Consider the following 21,053-nt stretch of genomic DNA (forward strand, 5'->3'; position numbering starts at 1 on the left):
GAAGCCACTTTGGATACATTTCAAAATGCTGACTCAAAACAAAACAAAAACATTATTCCACACATGTTAGCATTTAGTATCATCCTACTTATATTAATTTAGTTTATACAGATTTGGCTTTTATATATTTTAATCCATTGTGACTATATTAAAGCCTCACAATAGCCATTAAGTTAGATCAGACTCAAAGTTTATGGACAGTTCCTGCAATAAGGAAAAACAACTAACCAAAGGGTAGGAACTGAATACACAGCAGTCTTCCTTCTCAGGCCAGAGACCTGTCTCTATCATCTCTGAATACCCTCCCACGCCCACCCATACTAGGACATAGTCAATAAACCTATGTTAAATTAGACTGACTACACAGTTGTCAGGCTATGAACAGAACAACCCTAGGCCTGTAGCCAGAGGATGGGAAACAAACAGAATTCATCATTCCTGGGCATTCTTAGCCAGCCTAACAGAGACAAGAGGGCTACTATTCTCAGGCCAGACTCCAATTCATTCCTGAGAGGAAAGGGAGCAGCCAGAGGTCACTTAGAGGGAAATTTCAGTATGGCCCCTGCACAAAATGACCTCTGAAATAACAGGGAATCAGGCTAATGTAATGGGACATTGTTCAGGTCCTCCCACCAGGCCAAATGGGGATCCATATATGCTTCAGAGGCACATAATGCTGCCTTGCTAATTGAAGTGGGAGTTGCCCTTTACAGAGCTTAGGCCAGTCTATAAATACCAGGGACTAAAAGGTTTCCTGTGGGGGCTCAACTGCACCTCCCTAAACAGAGAGACTATCTGGTCCTCTATGCCCCAAGCAAACCCCAGGGAGCATCCCTCACAAAAGAACTATCCTCAAACAGTGCACACGCCCCCATCCCCCAAGTATACAGCTTCTCTTTTTCCACTTTTTTTTTCCAGCCTGTTTTTGTTGGCTTTCCTTCCCACACCCTTCATCTAAACAATCCGCTCCTAACACCTTTGCATGGTCCTACCCTCTTTTCTTAAGCTGTTTTATCTCACTCTCCAGCTCATCCCACACTCCAATATTCCTATCCCCACTGACTTTGTCTACCATTAAAGAAACACTGACTCTGAAATCACTACAACTTTGGTTCTAGCTTCAACACAGCAAATTACAATACTTCATGTTGCTGAGGTTGGTGTCCTGATCTATACAGTGAAATCAGGTTGCCTAGGTCAAACACCCATCACAGTTCTACCCAACAATTCCTGCCTTGTCATATTTCCAAGAGGATGTTCCTTCTTCCTTTACACTACTACTTAGATAAAAATCACTCAAGGTAGCCGGGCGGTGGTGGCGCACGCCTTTAATCCCAGCACTCGGGAGGCAGAGGCAGGTGGATCTCTGTGAGTTCGAGACCAGCCTGGTCTACAAGAGCTAGTTCCAGGACAGGCTCCAAAATCACAGAGAAACCCTGTCTCGAAAAACCAAAAAAAAAATCACTCAAGGTATCATACCTGAACATCCAAAAGTCTTACTCTACAAGAGTGATTTCACTCTGTAGTGGAAACATGGTCCTATCAGCAACCTTCTGGTCACTTTGCACCTGCCTCCTTAATCAGAAGGGATGGAAATGAAGAGTCATTAAGTCTCTATATGGTAAGAACAGACTTGCCATGTGTGACCAAAACTCCTAAAGCAAGAGCACCCACAATCCCACATTTATAGGTTAATTTTATCCTGGTAGCAAGAACATCAGTCAGTTTTATTAGAAATACCATCTGGTTCATTTCTTTTTTAAGAAAAAAGTTTCAACATTTCCAATTATTTATTTATTTGTAAGAGGGGACATGAATATGGAGATCAGAATAACCTATGGAAATCAGTTCTCTTCTTCCACCTTTAAGTGGGTTCAGGATCAAACTCAGACAATGAGAACCTTTGCTCACTAAACCATTTACAGGTCCCCATCTGGTTAATTTCTGGTAAAATCCAAGCACGAGTTTTCAGAGGCCAAGGACTGCCTATAATTTGATTCCCCAAAGGTAGCATCCTTGATGACAGCTCCAAAACACTGTGCCAGGTCTCTCTTCCTGGTGTTCTAAAGCTACTTCTGAAAACTCATGGCTAGCCTTGAAATAAACCCACAACCTGGTTCTTTCGTAAGAACCTTGTGCAAAACTTTTGGTCACCAGCATTACTTTAAACAGATTACCTTCAAAAACCAGATCAATACTAGAGAAAAAATATAAAAGTCCTGAGCACTCTGTACTTAAAATGGACTCTCAACACAGAGGTAAGAGGGTGCTTCTCCACTAATGACCCTTATTTTGAAATTAGTTACCAGTAAGAGGTTCTCTTCCTTTAAGATCCTCCTAAGACTCCTGCCAAAAGGATTGAGAATAGACTTGCCTAAAGATGTACAGGCACCTGGATGGTCTTAATATGAAAAAGTTGGTACCTTAGGGGTAACTCCTTAAACTTTTCAGTCATCAACAATAAGCAGATAATCATGGGAGCACAAAAGTGGATTGAGAGGGAGATCTTCCCCTGAGGCAGCTCAACCAGTCTTGTGCAGGCTGTTGTGACAAGGGAAAAAGGAGAATGTAAACACAGCTCCAGTACTGTGGTCGTCAGTGTGGTCAGCAGCAAGCAAGGACTGCTCCACAGTGGATAGACTAGAATGTTCTGGACCTGAAAATTCAGAAACTTGAACCACAGTCTGCCATGTACCAAAACAAGATAGATGTGGAAAGAGGAAAAGGGAAACAAGTTCCACCCTTTAGTAACTCAGGATGTGGCCCATCTCTGACACAGAAAGTAGGGGGAAAGATGTGGTCCAAAACCGGCCTCAGCCCCACCAAACTAGAGCCTTGTTAACCCCTGGGGGGCAGACCAGTGTGCTCTACCATGCCACTGTCCACAGTCCTGGCAGTACAAGCATGGACACCAAGACCTCCAGTTTGCTACAATCTTATGCTAATAGAACAGGTACTTCCAGACCTGTTCCACATAGGCATCAGTGCTATTTCTGCTGTAACCCAACATTCGGCTTTAAGAAAGACCTCCTAATCATGAAACCAGGTGTGGTGGTTTTAGAGCAAGATCCTATCTAAAAAGAAAAGAAGGGAAAGAAATAGGGAAGCAGAGAGGATGTGAAGGAGGGAGGCAAAGTCACTTAATCACCCCGTGCCTTACCTTCAGTAACTTTAAAGTGTAATTTCCACCTCACTTCAAGTCATAGTCGTGAGAATAAGAGCTGACACCAACGTTAGCTGAATACTTCCCATGTGTCAGGCACTTCAGTTCTCACTTCATATAATCCTCAAAACCCACAGCAATTATTAACCCCCATTTTCAGGTGAAGAAGCTGAGACTCAGCAAAAAGATTTATTCACAGTCATGTACTCAGTAAAAAAATAGTATGAGTCCAGTTTCAACCCATGCTTATTCAGTCCCAGTCCAGCTGGCCTTGGAGAGCTCCCAATAGTTCAGTTCCACTGTCACAGTGGGTGGGTGCACGCCTCGTGGTCCTGATTTCCTTGCTCATGTTCTCCCTCCTTCTGCTCCTCATTTGGACCTTAAGAGCTCAGACCGTTGCTCCAAATTGGGTCTCTGTCTCTCTCTCGATCTATCGCCAGATGAAAGTTCCTGTGCCATTCTCCTTGGCCTCTCGTCAGCTCTCATTGTCCGCCACATTCAGAGAGTCCGGTTTTATTTCATGTTTTTTCAGTAGCAGTCCAGCTGGCCTTGGTGGACAATGAAGGCTGATGAGACGCCAAGGACAATGGCACTAGGTTTCGATCCTAATACATGAACTGGCTTTGTGGGAGCTTAGCCTGTTTGGATGCTCACCTTCCTGGGCCTGGATGGAAGTGGGAGGACCTTGGTCTTCCTGTAGGGCAGGGAATTTGGACTGCTCTTCAGTATCGAGAGGGAGGGGGAATGGACTGGGGGGAGGAGAAGAGGAGTGGGGATGGGGGAGGGGAGTGGGGGGAGGGGGCAATGTGTGGGAGGAGGGGGAGGGGAATGGGAAACGGGGAGCAGTTGGAAATTTTAATAAAAAAAAATAGTATGAAAGCAAGGGTCATCTGCTTTTATCATTTCTTCCTCAAACTGCTATTTGAAGGACTGTGCTTTCTGTTTTAAATATGTCCATTTGATTTTCATATGAATTGTATTAAATACAGTTTTAATAAGTTATTCAAGTTAAACATACCACTACTATAAAAATCAAGTAACAAAGAAAAGTAGTTTAAGAAGTTATAGTTTAGTCAAACTGTGAGTTTGAGGGCAGCCTCATTGACATGGCATGTTCTAGGACATCCAGAGTTACTCATAGGGAGACCTACCTCCAAAAAAGAAAAAGAAAAAGAAAGAGAAAATGAAGGAAGATGAAGTTATAGTTTCTCTTTATCACCTAGAATTCCCTCCTTAAGTAATCACTAATATTAATAAGCTACCTTTCTAGAGATGGTGTGACCATCAGTTTCATTTTACAAACTACGAAACTGAAAGATCAGTAGGGCATAGTGATAAATGCCTATAATCTCAGCATTAAGAAGGCTAAGGCAGAAAGATTGCCAAGAGTTTGAGACTAGCCTGGACTACATAGTGAGACCTCATCTAAAACAAATTTTAAAGACTGAAGATTAAAGTTCAGTTTGCTCAAGGTCATACAACTGGGAAGTAGAAAGAGCGGAGACTGAACAAGGTTACTCTAAGCCCACTACCTTCTCTGCTGCCTCCTATTAAGTACTCCCTTTTGAAAACAACTGTCATTTACAAAGGACACAGGAACAGGGAAACTGCACTTGGCCCATAGCCAATTTTACACCTCCACTTTCCCAAATAAATGAAAAAGCAGGCAGGCTGCCCAAGCACATCTCTGGTATAAGAATGCTGGCACTCCTTCATATTATTTCTATTCTAGGCAGCCACAGTTATAATGTCCTTGCAGCTCACAATCTCAACCCCAACCTCTGCAAACAATACAAGGACAATGGTTTGGAGTCAGAGACCATGCTGGTCTCCTCCTGGCAATATCAAAAGGAAGAAAGTGTCTTCAGAAGCCCTCATAAGCCTAGAAACACCACCAGCCTAAGAGTCCATCAGAAGACTACAAAGGGACAGTTAGAACCAAGATTCCAACAATACCTAATTTGGGGTGAGCTTGTGGAACCTCTCAAAATCCCCAGGGCACAGTGTTTGGAACCTAATGAACTCAGAACTTCTGCTTTGTTTTACTTCTATCTGACCCTCAACCACATAGATTGTGAGGCAGTATTTCTGTCCCTGGGGACTTTCCTCCTCCTCTTTTGTATTATATGGGAACATTCTTCCTTAGGATATTAAGGCAGCCTTTTCAGATTATAAACATTCACATTTTTCAGGTTTATTTTTATCATTTTTCAGGCATGTGTCTGAACATGTCTGAGTGCCAGTGCCTGCACAGGCCATTGGCACTGGACCCCCATACAGCTAGAGTTACAGGCAATTGTGAGTAGCCCAGCATGAATGCTGGGTCCTCTTCAAGAGCAGTACTGGCTCTTCACTACTGTGCCATCTCCCCAAGTCCCACATTTGAATTTTTACCCCATCAATACACAAAAACAGTATAATGGCTTTGGGACTCCTGTGCTGAGCTAAGGGAACAGAAAATGAGCTACCGCCATAACATATTCAGCAAGTAAGTTTTATGGATCTGAAATCCCTGGAAGTTTCCATTTCCCAGCATGAGCTACCAATGTTGGATTTAAGGCTGAGTCAGCATCTCAATTATATAAGTATAGAAGTAGCTCCTTCAGGGGAGGGAAGATAGAGATGGTAAGTGGTTATGAGCACTTGCTGCTCTTACAGAGAACCTGGGTTCAGTTCCCAGGAACCACATGGCAGCTCAAAACCATTTGTAATGTCCTCCAGTTCTAGGGGATCTGTTGACCTCTTCAGGACTCTGAGGACCCAACGCATACAAGTGATGCATAAACATACATACAGGCAAAACACTCGCATGCGTTAAAAGAAATAATTTTTTTAAAAATCCCAACTCACTGTCAAAGGTTTTCCTTTTCCCATTTGTATAACAGGACTAAAATTCAAGAACAGTTGTCCCTTGGCACAAAGTTTACTGGTTCAAAACCCCTGTGAATACCAAAATCTGATACAAGTACCTTATTTAAAAATAGCATAGCAATTACTTACAAATATCCTCCCATATACATTATATTCTCTCTAGATTACTTATAAGGCCTATGCTGTACAAATAATTGTCATGTTATATGGTTTAGAGAATAACAAGAAAAAAAAAAGTCTACATGTTGCCCAATACAGACACATTTTTCTCCCCCAAACTGTCAATGTAAGGTTAGCTGAATCCACAGATGAAGAACTCCCAAGGTTGTGTAGGGAGTTCTATATGTTTTATATGAAATGCCTTGTGTAAGAATAGCTTAAAATGCAGAAATTTTTGCACTTTGGCTGCTATTAATATAGATGTCTAGCCCATAGAGTAAACAGAGAAAATTTAAAACACACTTAAAGGGTTTGAAATTTGTAAGAAAAGACTAACTAAAACACTGGAGAACGACGCAGATAAAGTATCAAGTGTTAAACCGTGCTGCAAAGAATATGAGGGAGGGCACTCAATAAATTCTTGTACAATTAACACATGAGTTTAGATGTGTTACTTGAAAAATTCTTTACTTTAGCACTACCAAATCTATACCTTCCCTATTAAAGGTGTCACCAATGGCTCTGACATCTGTTCATGTTACCACTCTCTACCTATATTCCTAAAAGTAAGGATGTACTTTTGGTGAAGCATACACAGAACAAATGACCAGCACCAACAAAATTATTTATTTCTAAAGAAAAAAGAAACAAATCATCCTGTCCTATTTCCTTATCTATAACGGAATTTACACTCAGTGCTAAATATATTTATTTCTCTAAGTTGCAAAACAAATGTGTAAATTGGTTTTAGGGCATGACTGATACCTACCAAGGTTTTGTTTTGTTTTTTTACAAAAGCAAACAGGACTATAGAAACAAACCCTGCACCCTCAAATTAGCAGACACATCTTTTTTGCTTTCAACCCTAACACTTAAAGAAAGTGTTTTTAAAAAAATTTGACTATTTTTATGTGTTTAGGTGTTTTGCTTGTATGTATATCTGTGTGTCATGTTATGTGCCTGATGCCCATAGGTCAGAAGAGGGTTTTATCTTTTTTGTTGTTGCTGTTTTTGTGTTTGAGACAGTGCTTCCCAGTAACTATGGAGTCAGTCCTGGAACTTGCTTGCTCTGTAGACCAAGCTGGCCTCAAGCTCACAGAGATTCACCTGCCTCTGCCTCCTGAGTGTTGGGATTAAAGATATGTGCCACCACCACTCAGCCAGAACGCTGTGAGTCACCATTCAAGTGTTGGGAGTTTATAACCCAGGTTCTCTAAAGCAGCCAGTACTCTTAACTGAAAAGCCATCTCTCCAGACCCTTATCTTATAGTGATACCCTGTCCCTGAAATCAAATAAATAAAGTAAAATATAAAGACTTGGGGGGGGGGGGGAACAAACCACTATCCTATCTATTCCCTTCTCCCACATTCTTACTGTTTTTTTCTCTCAATAGAAAATAAGGGGCAGTACAAGGCTTGGGATGTAGCTTCGTTGGTAGAGGACACGCATAGCATGCACAAAGGCCTGGGTTCAATTCCCAGTACCACATAAACCAAGCATGAAAGTACCTACTTATAACCCTTAGCACTTGGAAGGCAGAGACAAGAAGTTCAAGAGTTCAAGGCCAGGGACTAGAGGGATTACTCAATGATTAAGAGCACTGACTTCACTTCCAAGGGACCCAGGTTTGATTCCCAGCAGTCGTAACAGTCTGAAAACCCCAGTACCAAGGGATCCTGGCCTCCTCAGGCAACAGGCACACACATGGTACACAATTCTTATTTTTTTTTTTTTTTGAAATGGAGTTTTACCATATGGTTGCTGACCTGAAACTTGAGACCCCCCTGCCACAGTCTGAGTAGACTGAGTTATAGATATGGTGGGCCATGTCCTGTTAGAATTATTAATTTGGTAAGATCTTTTCCTAACATTATTTAACTGTGGCTTTATAAACAGTTAAATTACATAGGTTTCCAATAGTCCTAAATCTCTGTATATTTTTATCTGTGTGGTTAGTCATTTCTTCTCGGAGGTCAGGCAGTTCAGGCTACTATTTGACCTCCCCCCCAAACACATACATACACAACACACACATAAAGACACAGATTCCAGAGTTCCAAAACACCCTCAGATTAAAATCTGATTAAGTAAAGCTAAACAGCAAAAAAGCCTTACACCAACTAGATCAAGCAAGTAGTTCACTGCTAGTGAGATTAAGGAACTCCTCAAGATTCTTCCCCAGGTCCATCCTCCCTTCCAGGGTCACTGAAAGCCCAATATACAGAAAACACTAACAAAGCCAGAACAGTAAGGCTTTGGGTCTACTATATACAACAGAGTTCTCCAAGTTAACTCCTGGGTATTTTCTAGACTGGTAACACCATGCAGGCAAGTATTGTGACTATTTATTCTCTTTTAAAACTATATATATGGGCTGGGCATGGTGGTATGCACATGTCTTTAATGTGGAGGCAGAGGCAGAAGGATCTCTATGAGTTTGAGACCAGCCTGATCTACACAGCAAACCGTAGGGCTGTATAGAGTGACCCTGTCTCAAAAAACAAAATGTGCATATGGCACCTAGCTGATATGAATGCTGAATAAATAAATTTGCTTCCTTTTGGTTTTTGCAGCAACTACCTACCTGCCTCTCAACAGTCCAAAACCCAAACTGATTATCTGCTTATAAATTATGATAACTTGAGAATACACATACAGGAAAAAAAAAGTGGCCCAATCAACTCTTAAGAAACCAGTGCCTATTTTTCTTGCTACCCTGTTATGCAACAAGTAAAATCCCCATAGGATTAAACAAGGAAGAAGATGGCCTGCCTAGAGCAGAGCTTCTACCTACAGGTGGATGAGAAATAATCAAAGACTAATAATAGCGGTGTGCACAGTCAGCATAATGGTCTAGAAATGCTCTGAGAACACCAACCAAAACAAAACAATAGCACCAAATATAAAACTTTGTTCACTAACTTTCGGGAATGGGATAAAGAGAATATATGAACTGTTTCTTTCCTAGTTGACTAGAGACATACTGTTACAGACATGTGTTCACAGTGTCTTTTAAGTAGGTGGCTGATTCCATACATAATAAACGCCAGGAAGTCAAACCCACAGCTATGAGGGGGTTCTGTTGCTAATGGAAGGAAGAAAACAGAGTGGGGAGGGAGTAAGGTAATAAGTAAGGAGATGGGGTGTAGGATTCTTCCAGATGACTGCTGTCTTCCAACCTCAAGCAATCCTACCATGTCTAGGATGCTAACAGCACATGTCACTGTCTCACCTGAAAGACTTAAGGTGAACAAAAACAACAGAGGACACAATCCACTGGCCTGAGGTAGAATACCATTTCTGAATCACAAAAAGCACAACACAGAGGAGAAAAAATATTAGTTAAGAAACCTAGCTATCACGCAACTGTACCCATATTAAGAAAGCATTCCCTTGGGCTGGAAAGATGGCTCAGCAGTTAAGAACATGTACTGCCTCCAGAGCACCAGAGATTGATTCCCAGCAACCACACTGGGTGATTCACAACCACTTGTATTCCAGGGCCAGAGAATCTAACACCCCTTCCTCGTTTCTGAGTACAGACACTCAAGTATACCTACACAAACACACTCTCTCTCTCTCTCCTTTTCCTCTCTCTCAAAAATAAAAATGGTTCCTTTTTTAAAAGTACGCCTTCAAACATCATAAAGACACAGTGCTGCTCACTATTAGACTCAAAACTACCACTGCAGAGACTAGGGTAGCTCAGACGATAGAATGTTTGCCAGCATTCTTGAAGCCCTGGATTTTATCCCTAGTACTAAGTAAATCAGGATAGAAGCCTATAATCCATCACTCGAGCTGCACGGGCAAGAGGATCACAGTTCAAGGTCATCTTCAGCTACTTGCCAGTTCCAGACCAGACTTGGTGACATATCCTGTCTCAAAAAACAACACACCATAGAAGAACATGAGTTTATTCAGAACAAAACAAAACAATATGAATCACAAACTTGGCTGGGGACCCAATACACTTTCTAAAGATAGGCCCAGAGAACAAGAAGAAACAAGATGACAAAGGTGAGCATACTGAGGTAGGAGCCTGGCTTCCTTCTCCACTGATCCTTTCAAAGTAAGCGCTGAGCCTCCATTTCTCCGTTTTCTTCTAAGAAGGAAAGAGGATCTTAGACTTCAAAGTCCACTTCTCCCAATTTTAATGAGCCTACAGTTTCTCCTCACATACTTGGTTTGTTGCACAAGAACCTAATGGAACCCAGAAACCTACCTATAGTCAAAAATTTTATGACAGTATGGTGTCACACACCTTTAATCCTAGCATTGTGAAGGCAGAGACAGGTGGATCTCTGTGAACTGGAGGCCAGTTTGACTCACATAGTGAGTTCCAGATAGTTAGGGCTAAATAGAACTTTTCTCAAGAAATAAAAATAAGTAAATAAAATTAAACATAATTTGACTCCTCACTGGGTCTCTTGAAACTCTAAGACTTTGGAATAGAATTTGTATTAATAGCAGGGACTACTCCAAATCCCAACATTTTAGACAATGAACTCTGCCAGTTAAGTTATAGCTGCATTCATGAATATTTATATACACACACCTGAAGAACTTTCCAGAAGAATTAATCTTTGGCTTGGTTCCAGATACGAGAAGGCTAACTAAAGTTCCCCATTTTTGTCTGTCTTGGAGAGCATATGCCCTACCCTATGCTTCTCTAGAAAGAAACTGTCTTGACACTCTGATAAAGAACAACTAGGTGAAACTGCCTAAGTTTCAAGGGCTTTTAGTTATGATCTAGAGGCCAGAAAAGCAAAACCTGCTGCTGATTATGAAGGCTAGTTCCAATTAGGACAAGGGCAAAAGGAGACAAGCCTTTTTCCCAGTAAAATAGCTGGCTTGATGTAAATGCTCAGCGCTCGCTCCCACAGGGGAAATAACACTCTCCACAGCACCATCTGCTCTTTCTGGTGTCTAGCCTGATCTTTTTTTTTAAACTCAGCTGTAGCCAAAGTCCACCTGTATGAGGGCCGTGAAAGCTGCTCTAAAGAGCACTGTTTCTCAGATCTACATATGCACTGCACTTAGATCTTCCCTATCTCACTGGTTGACTCCCCAGAAGGTACATGGAACCCCAGCACAAGTTTTACCAAAAAAGGAAAAACTTCTGAGAATTACAGATCACATTTAATAATGAAAGCACTGTGGCTTACTGGATAAAGGTCTCTCTGAAATGGCACTTTAGAACTGAGGCTTCGCACTGAAAATATTCTAGTTTTTTTTTTTTTAAATGAAGCAGTATATGCTCACTAAATTTAGATACTACTCTGTCAACTCTCATCATTAGGTTCTGTACCATAGGGCAATCTCAACAGAACAAGACGAAGAGATTTTGTTCTAACATTGTTTTTCCTCAAACTGCACCATCAAGTAGGTTAACATAAAACCAGATATATGGATGCAGCTTTAAAATATAGCCCCAAGATATAAAAACACATGTCTACATAAAATTTTATATAAGGATATTCTTAGCTGACTGTGGTGGCACATGCCTGTAATTCCAGCACTTGGGAGGCTGAAGCAGAAGGATCTCAAATTCAAAGCCAGTTTAGAATGGATGACTACATTATTGATATATACACAGACAACAGATGGCAACATTATTCAAAAACAAAAGTGGAAGCAACGCAAATATCCATCAGCTGATACAAAAGTAAGGTGTGGTATATCTTCTCTACAAAGAAATATTACCTGGCAATAAACTGGGACTGAACTACAGATAAATGCTACACCACCAATAAACCTTAAGAATAGTGAGTGGGGCTGGAGAAATGGCTCAGCAGTTAAGAACACCTCTGTTCTTCCAGAAGACTCAGGTTCAATTCCCAGTACCCACATAATGGCCCACAACTGTCTGTAACTCCAGTCCCAGGAGATCTAACACCATCTTCTGGCATCCAAGGGTATTGCATGAACATGGTATAAAGGCAAAACATATGCATTTTTTAAAAAGTAACTGGAATGGAAGAAATCAGTTGCTAAAGACTACATATCAAAATTACAATAATATGAAATGTCCAAGTAGGTGAACATACATAGAAAGTAGACCAGTGGTGCTGGGCGGTGGTGGCACACGTCTTTAATCCTAGCACTTAGAAGGCAGAGACAGGCAGATCTCTGTGAATTTGAGGACAGCCTGCTCTACAAGAGCTAGTTCCAGGATAGGCTCCAAAGCTACAGAGAAATCCTGTCAAAAAAACAAAAACAAAGAAAGAAGGAAAGAAAGAAAGAAAGAAAAGAAAAAGAAAGTAAACTACTTGTAACCTTTGCAGAAAAATAACTGGTAAGGGATTTCACTTAGAGTTGATGAGAATAGTCTAAAATTAGATTGGTGTAATTTTTTTTTTTTTTTGATTTTTCGAGACAGGATTTCTCCGTAGTTTTTGGTTCCTGTCCTGGAACTAGCTCTTGAGACCAGGCTGGCCTTGAACTCACAGAGATCCGCCTGCCTCTGCCTCCCGAGCGCTGGGATTAAAGGCGTGCGCCACCACCACCTGGCAGATTGGTGTAATCTTATACAACTCTGAAAATATACTAAAAACAGTTGCATTGTATATGCAAATGTCTATGAACTGATGCATAAAGAAGTGGTATAGACTGGGTGGTGGTGGTACACACCTTTAACCCCAGCGGTCAGGAAAAAGAGGCAGGTAGACCTCTATGAATTCGAGGCCAGCTTGGCCTACATACTGATTTCCAGGACAGCCAGAGCTACATACTGAGACCTTTTCACAAAAAATCTTAGCTGGGCAGTGGTGGCTCACACCTTTAATCCCAGCACTCAGGAGGCAAAGGTAGGTTAATCTCTGAGTTCGAGGCCAGCCTGGTCTAAAAAGTGAGTTCCAGGATAGCCAGAGCTATTGCACAGAGAAACCCTTTCTCAAAAAACTCAAAATAAATAAATTAATTAAATCAAATAATCTTAAAAAGCTATATACAAAGATATATTACTCAGTAATAAACAGAATAACACACTATTAACACAAACCTCAAAAATATGTTATGTGAAGGAAGCCACACGTTAAATGGGTGAATTTTTATGATATAAGTCATTAGCCAACAAAGTCAATTCTTTAAAAAGCCACATGAGCCAGGGGGTGGTGGAGCACACCTCTAATGCCAGCACTCAGGAGGCAGAGGCAGGTGGATCTGTAAATTCAAGGCCAATCTGTTCTACAAAGTAAGTTCCAGGATAGTCAGGGCAGTTAAATGCAGAGAAATCCTGTCTCGACAAACAAAAACAAAACAAAAAAGGCACATGACAAATAATATGCTAAATGCCAAAAATCTCCTTTAGCAAACTTAGAAACTAAACATACATACATATACATACATATATACATATATATAAAACCACAAAGCCATTTGAACTATTAAGGGTGAGTCAAAGAAAAGTGGTTATAGAATAACACTGAGAAAAACACAATTCAAACCTGGATGTTTAGGAATATTACTACAAGAGATGTTAGAAAAAGAATACACAGAAATGATGCATTAGGTTGCACAACAATGACCTTTTTTTTTTTTTTGCCCTGTATATTTCAACCTTTCTGAAATCTCTTCCCATTTTAATGGAAATTAAAGGAAAAATTTCCCGTCAACCTTCCCTCAAACAGTGTGGAGAGAAAATTATAATTTAAGATGCAAAATAGTCAACCCAGCTTCTCGGTTCCCCTTTTCAGACTTCTACCTACTTCATTTACAAGATCTACTGAGAGCGGCCCAAAGGAGGAAGAACTGGACTAACATGCATGCATTCACAGCCTAGTCAAAGGCCAAAGTCTAGTCCAGCCAAAGAGAACTTCAGCAAGGACAGTCTACATAAAGTCAACTCCACTCTGATCCTAAAATCCTGTGGGTGCAGAGGAGTCACTGCTGGTGGTAAACTGGGTCTGGGCAGATTAGATACATGTCCTCCTTGAGAAAAGTTAGTAAGAAAGAGGAGTCTGGAAGAGTCCTTATTCAAATCTCTTCTCTTGAGGTTCTGCTCCTAATCTCAAACTACAGGAGAAATGAATCCCGAGCCATTTAACTTTTCAACATAAAAGATCCTGCTCTGGGTAATAAAGAACTGCTAGTCACCACCTCTGCAGTCTGAAAAGGCACCGACTCTGCTGCTGTCATGAGGAATCCCAGGCTAGCTTCATAAGCCAAGTAATGGAGCACTGCAGAAAAACAAAACCAGAACACTTAAACTGGTACTCCTGAGGGGGTGTATCAGGGCACACAGCTACCAGGTAATTTTAGAGCTCTCTCAGCACTGACCACAGTAACAGGCAACTACATCTGTTTCTGCTTGAGAGAATGCTTCGTTAATATCCTGTTTCAGGAGTACGGCATGAATGCTTGGCATGCAGCCTTCAGATGTCTCCAGGAGGGAGACACATCTCAGACAGCCCCAGAGTCTGAAGCCCCGCTCAGTTCTCACTACAGCTGTTGTACGAAACCTTGTACTCTTATACTTAGTACCTTCAGAGACTCAACTGTCCCTCCGCCTCGGGATCAAAGCAGCAGTGACCCAGCTCAGTACCACTTCAAGATCTACCAGGTACCTGGTTATCTCTACACACAACCGAGAACCAGAATACAAAAGAGCAAATGAAGAAACTTTGCTGGTTTCCAGCCCCCAAAAAAGATGGGGCTCACAACAGACAGGCACAGATATGAGGATAAAGACAGAAAACAGCAGGTGCCTGACGAACTCACCTAAAAGATTTTTACTCATGATCACATGATGGAGGAAGGTCATTGGTTAAAAAATAAACTGCTTGGCCCTCATAGGTTGGAACAAAGGTGGGTGGAGTAAACAGAACAGAATGCTGGGAGGAAGAGGAAGTGAGTTCAGATGCCATGCAGCTGCTCCCCAGGGCAGACGCGATGAAGCTCCAACCCAGGATGGATGTAGGCTAGAATCTTCCCAGTAAGCGCACCTTGGGGTGCTACACACATTATTAGAAATGGGCTAGTCCAGGTACAAGAGTTAGCCGAGAAGAGGCTAGATATAATGGGCCAAGCAGTGTTTAAAAGAATACAGTTTGTGTGTTGTTATTTCGGGGCATAAGCTAGCCAGGCGACCAGGAGCTGGGGCGGCAGGAACACAGCCCGCAGCTCCTTCAACAATCACACATCAACCAAAGGAAAACATCTACTTACTTGAATCATGATATATATAGTAAATAGATCTTCATGCCCAAAGTCAGTCACCCCAAGGTTTGCTTGACTGCTTCCTGGGTCTCAAGATCAACGACTTCAATACACATTACAAAGCTTGCAGCCCCAACTCTAAGGCGCATTCCTCCTCCCAGCGAGCCAACAGTCCTCCCACATCAGTACTTTTCACTGTTTGAGTGTCCTACAGTGTGGTCACATACTTTATGAACATGAATTTTCTAAAAACCATCTGACTAGGTGAAGGCTCATTATTATATATGTGGGTGTTATATTTTGGTTTGTTTGTTTGGAAACAAGGTTTCACTAAACAACTCAAGGTAACCTTGAATTGAAGATCCTCCCTCCTCTTCATCCCTAAAAGTTCAGGTACTAAAAACCCTCAAAGTTATATATTAATTCTGTTTGGGAAGAAAAGGGGAATGGATATATTAGCAAATAACTAGGATTAGTGAGGTCTGGAGTGTGGCGCACCCATGCTGACTTTACAAGAGGAAGAGACTCAAGTTACCAAGTTTGCTTATTTTGCCATGTGATTCCCTGTGCTGTGTTATGATGCAAGACGCTGGTGCCAAGCTCTCCAACTTCCTGGTTTCCAGAACTGTGAGTCAAATAAGCTTCTCTTCTTTACAAATTACCACATGTCAGGTATTTTGTTATAATAACAGGAAATGAATTGAGATAGAGAGTGATCCCTGCATAGAAACAATTTTCAGAAAAACCAAAGATTCTCTTGTTACATATTGTTTCAATGTTTGCCCTTAACCCAAATGTCATAATCTTCACATTCAAGCCTGCAACACAGCAATTCTTTTTTGTTGTGGTGGTGGGTTTTTTTGTTTGTTTTTTGAGACAGGGCTTCTCTGTGTAGCCCTGACTGTCCTAGAACTCACTCTGTACACCAGGCTGGCCTCAAACTGACAAAGATCTGTTTGCCTCTGCCTCCCAAGTGCTGGGATTAAAGTCATCACCACCGCTGCCCAGCAAGAAGTAATTTTTTTTTGGGGGGGGGGATTTCGAGACAGGGTTTCTCTATGTAACAGCTCGGTAAAATCTTTAATGTATGGAAGATGGGTGACCAAGCAAAGAGGGCTATAAGGACCTGTCACTACCTCTCATGAATTGTCACTTGGTAAACAGGGAAACAAAGGGAAAACACAAGCACCATTTGTTCTCTGGCTTTCCTTCAAATGCCCAGCAAATGGTTCTGCTTTATTCTCCCAGATCACCTGTTTGGTACTGGAATGAGGAAAATCATACCCCTCACTGGATTTTTAACTTTCTTCTTCTTCTTCTTCTTTTTTTTTTTAAGACAAGGTCTCACATTGTAACATTGGCTGTCCTAGAACTCACTATATAGATCAGACTGGCCTCAAACTCTGCCTTTGCCTCCCCAGTGTTGGATTAAAGGCATTCACCACCATGACTAGTTTTAACAAAAATTTTAAGATTTTATTGTTTATGTGTAGGTGTCTGTGTGCTTTCAGGGGCCAGAAAAGGGCACCAAACCCCCTATGCTGGAGTTATGAATGACTGTGAGCTGGTTGGGTGCTAGGAATTAAACTCCAGTCCTCTGCAAGACCAGCATGCACTCTTAATCACTACGTCCTCTCTACAGCCCCATAATTGAATCTTTAAGACACTATTATTTCTCTAAGCCTACAGAGGATATGAGCAGTGAAGAATGTCAAAAGGCTAAAGATACAGAAAAAGCACAAGAACCGAAATGAGAGCAATGATATTGGTTGGGGGGGGGGCTTTTGTCTGTTTCTGTCATCTGATTTTGATACAAGATTTCACTATACGTTTATCCAGGCTAGCTGGAACTCATGACCCTCCTACCTCAGGCCTCCCCAGTGCTGAGATTACAGATAAGCACAACCAAAGGCAGTTTTAAACAGAGAAATGGACAAGCATAATGTGAGCAAAATAATAATAATAAACTTATTAAAAAGTCTTACTTTTAGAAGCCAAGTGAATTACTACATGACATGTGTGTATGTGTGTGGAGGAAGTAGTAGAGCAGAAACTGCTGCCCCAGCAACAGCAGAGGAGGAAATCCCCTGTCAGAAAGACGCATCATTACATAAGAGCTCCAGATCAATCACCGCACCATGGAGACCAGCCAGGAAACCAGTGCTGAGGTCTTTTTACCTGTCTTCCTCTTCTCCCCATGAGCCTGAGTGCTACATTTGGGGAAGCTGGGCACAGCAAGTCAAACTGCCATCTGGTGGGTTTGCTCTCAGGACTGCACACCCTGAGACTTCTCTACAGCAATAGGTGAGGATTTGACTCATATATCATTCCTACCACAATATCCAAAGTCCCTCGTGGACAGGGATCCCACCTACAGGTTTCAAACTAATAACTGTACTCTCTTTAACTTAATGGGTACAAGTTTCTGAAAAGCAGCAAACAGTAATGAAAATTACCACAATAAACCAAAATAAACTGAATTTAAAAAACTGAGAACCAACCAAGGCATGGTGGTGCACATCTTTAATCCCCGCGCTTGGGAGGCAGAGGCAGGCGGATCTCTGAGTTCGAGACCAGCCTGGTCTACAGAGTGAGTACCAGGACTGTTACACAAAGAAAACTTGTCTCAAAGAAACAAAACAAAAAGAGGAGCCTAAGAAGGACAAAAATCAGAGCTCCATGAAGTCCTGTCTGGTTTCGATTTTACTCATCATAGTATCTCTAATATCAGGCAACTGGCATAATGCTGTGTATCACACAAAATAGAATGAAAACATTTTTAAAAGGTGAACAAGCAGCATTGTGCAAACTGACCATAAATGTGCATCCAGGAGCGTTAGAGGCACTTATTATAATTAGGGGAACAGCCTCAACTAGTGGTGCTTTGAGAAATATCTAGAGACTCCAGAACTTATATTTGTGGCCTTAAATTATTTTAACTTGTGTGGCTTTTATCTCAATTGGAAAAACAAGAATAATATCCACCCTGCCTCAAATGTTAATTAAGTGAGATCAAAAGTGAAACTTGGGCCAGTGATAGCTCAGTGGTTAAAAGCACTTGCCACCAGACCTGATCACCTAAGTTCAAACTCTAGGAGGCAGAAAACTGGCTCATGCCAAGCTGTTCTTTGACCTCCACACCAGCACCATGGTGTGTATGAACACAAGCTCCCACACTCAAACTCAAGCACACTAAATAAATGTAATTTTTAAGGGGAACTTTTAGCTCAAGCCTGGTACACGGTAAACCCTTAAGAAGTTTTGCACATCATCCCCGCTTTAAGAACACCCTCCAGTTCAGACAATGCTCGTTTCTATTTGAATATGCACCTAAAGAAAAAGTACAAAGCTCAAAACTAAGAAGTCAATGCCAAGGGCATGTCTCTACTAGTCTCCGCTAGATGGTGACAATCTGGGTGTAGAATTCCCAGAGCACAAAAGAGAGAGAGAGAGACAGAGAGAGACAGAGAGAGACAGAGAGAGACAGAGAGAGAGAGAGAGAGAGAGAGAGAGAGAGAGAGAGAGAGAATATCATTTTTTCTTTAACTCAAGGGATTCTAACAGCAAAAGACGAATTGATCACTGTGAAGAGCAGAAGGACTGCAGATCTAGAGAGGAGTCAACACCCGTGGCTTTATCGAACTGGAGAATGTCCCCGAACCTCTCTCTGTACAGAGCACTTGAACCCCCAGTCAGCAAAAGCAACAAAGGGCAGCATACTGCCTTGTCACCACAGAAGTGTGTGGCGACAACATTAGGCCTCCGCCGAGCCGTGAAGTTCCCAATGAACTTGACGCCTCTTTGCCCGGGCCTCGCTGTCCTCCCAGTTCCGTTACAGGTTAAGTTTTTCCACCGCGGTGGCTGCACAACCACAACCGAGGGGGGAGCGTCGGACTCACAAATATTTGTGATTTTACTAAGGATTCAAAAAGAAAGTCTAGATGCAGTCGCATTCGAAACAACAACAAAACAGGAAGTGGCTTGGGCGAGTTTCAGTGCACATAATAAAGTTTCAGCGACTGAAGAGGCGACCAGGCGCTGCGGCTCCGGAGAGCTCACGCGCACACGCGAGCGGCTGCACCATTTCCTCAGGAAACCCGGCCTCGGCCGAACCTGTCCCGTCGCGCCGGGCCGCGGCTTCGCTGGGCGGGAAGGGCCAGCGCGGCCACACCGAGGGCCTCCGCCCGCCGCGGATCCCCGGGTCCCCCAGCACCCGCACAGCCACGCCACCGCCCTCAGAGCGTCCGGGCCCAGCAACCTGAGCGGTGCGACCAGAGCAAGCGGCCGCGCCGAGGCCCGTGTCCCGGCGGGGGATGCGTGCCCGCCCGTGCCCTGACAACCAGCCCCGCGCGCGCGCCGCTGACACAAAGCCGGCCCGCCGGCCCCGCGCGCCAGTGACAACTCACCGGGGAGTCTCGCCGAGACCTCCGGGAAGGGGGCGCTCGCAGCTCCCGCGCCGCCGAACCCGCTCCGCCGCCGCCACTGCCGCCGCGCGCGCACGCCCGCCTGCTTGCACTCCCTGTCGGGTCCCCGCGACGCCTTGCGTGCCCCGGACTGGCGCTTTGCTGGCGGACGCTACGGGAGGAGCAGGACGCGAGCGGGGGCCGGCTTCGGAGGATGGAACGCGGCGGCGGCGGCGCCAGCGTCACTGGCCCAACTGCACAGCGCGGGCGGGGGAGGCCCCGCGGAGGGGGCGGGGGCAGGGACGGGACGGGGGCCTGGGCGGGGCCAGGCGCGCACGCAACAAGCGCCGGCGTCGCGTCGCGGCTGCGACCGCCCCCGCGGAGTCGCGCGCACGCGCCATCGACCTCGTCTGACACGCCCCTAAGAGGTGGGGTGGGGGAGCCCTTAAAGAGACAGTCGCTCTGGCTGCACAGGCTGTAATGTCGACTCTGGTTTGCCACCTTTCCAGAGCGCTCTCCAGTTCTTTGACTGTATTGTTTGGTTGTTATTTGGATGTTTTAATTACTGTCATTTGCAGAGAAGTATATTACTGTTTAAGAGGCTCGGTTGCACACGTTGCCTGACCTATCTCTGAAGCAGGTCATTATCTCCCTATTAAGCAGTACTCTAGGTTATGGTGTGTAACTTAACGACCTCAAAAGTGCCCCCAGGGTTTAGGTAGGTATGGAACTGTAGATTCAGCTGGGGTGGACTTCGGGAATCTTTTTAATGGGTGTCCCGAAGTGCTATATCTGCACACTCCAAAGCGCCTGGTGGTTCTCAAACTGAGGAAAACTGACAAGGGCTGGGGACCCCGGAGCTGCAGGCATGGCCTCTGGTTTTGCCCTGCTCTGGAGTGCATCTCAGCGAGCAACTCTATACTGGCTCGCTGCATCCATTTAACAGTGCAGAGGGGTGACCACACGATAGTGGAAACTGTGGCTCTTAGTACCCGTGTCCTTGTACTTGACCTGTCCCAGAGGTGCTCGATAATGTTGCGACAGTCCTTCCTGAAAATCCGTGGCTTGTAAATCAGGCAGGCCTTTTAGCTGAGTTGCCCTTTTCTATTTTTTTAGGCAAGTGCCCTACCTAGCTCTACTGGGAGGGAGGTATTTTTTTTTTCTTTAGCCAGATGCCCTTTGAACAAAGCTACACCTCAGGGCCTTTTACCTAGAGAGCTTTCAATAAAGGTGCTGTGAATTATCACCACCACAACACAGCCACCCCCTAGAGAGCTCTTCCCATTGGGCCTCAGAG

At 43.4% G+C, this 21,053-nt stretch overlaps 1 protein-coding gene across 1 annotated transcript in view; it reads right to left on the reverse strand.

Annotated features, from left to right (window-relative positions):
• The window catches only part of Susd6 (sushi domain containing 6), a 98,829-nt gene extending 78,805 nt beyond the window's left edge, over positions 1–20,024 (reverse strand). Inside the window, exon 1 of the mRNA XM_057783022.1 lies at positions 19,760–20,024. The gene's annotated coding sequence lies outside the window, so the exon portion shown is untranslated. The remainder of the gene's footprint in view (positions 1–19,759) is intronic.
• Positions 20,025–21,053: the final 1,029 nt, after the last annotated feature.

The sequence above is a fragment of the Chionomys nivalis genome, chromosome 10 (assembly GCF_950005125.1).
Source record: "Chionomys nivalis chromosome 10, mChiNiv1.1, whole genome shotgun sequence".
NCBI classification, from domain to species: domain Eukaryota; kingdom Metazoa; phylum Chordata; class Mammalia; order Rodentia; family Cricetidae; genus Chionomys; species Chionomys nivalis.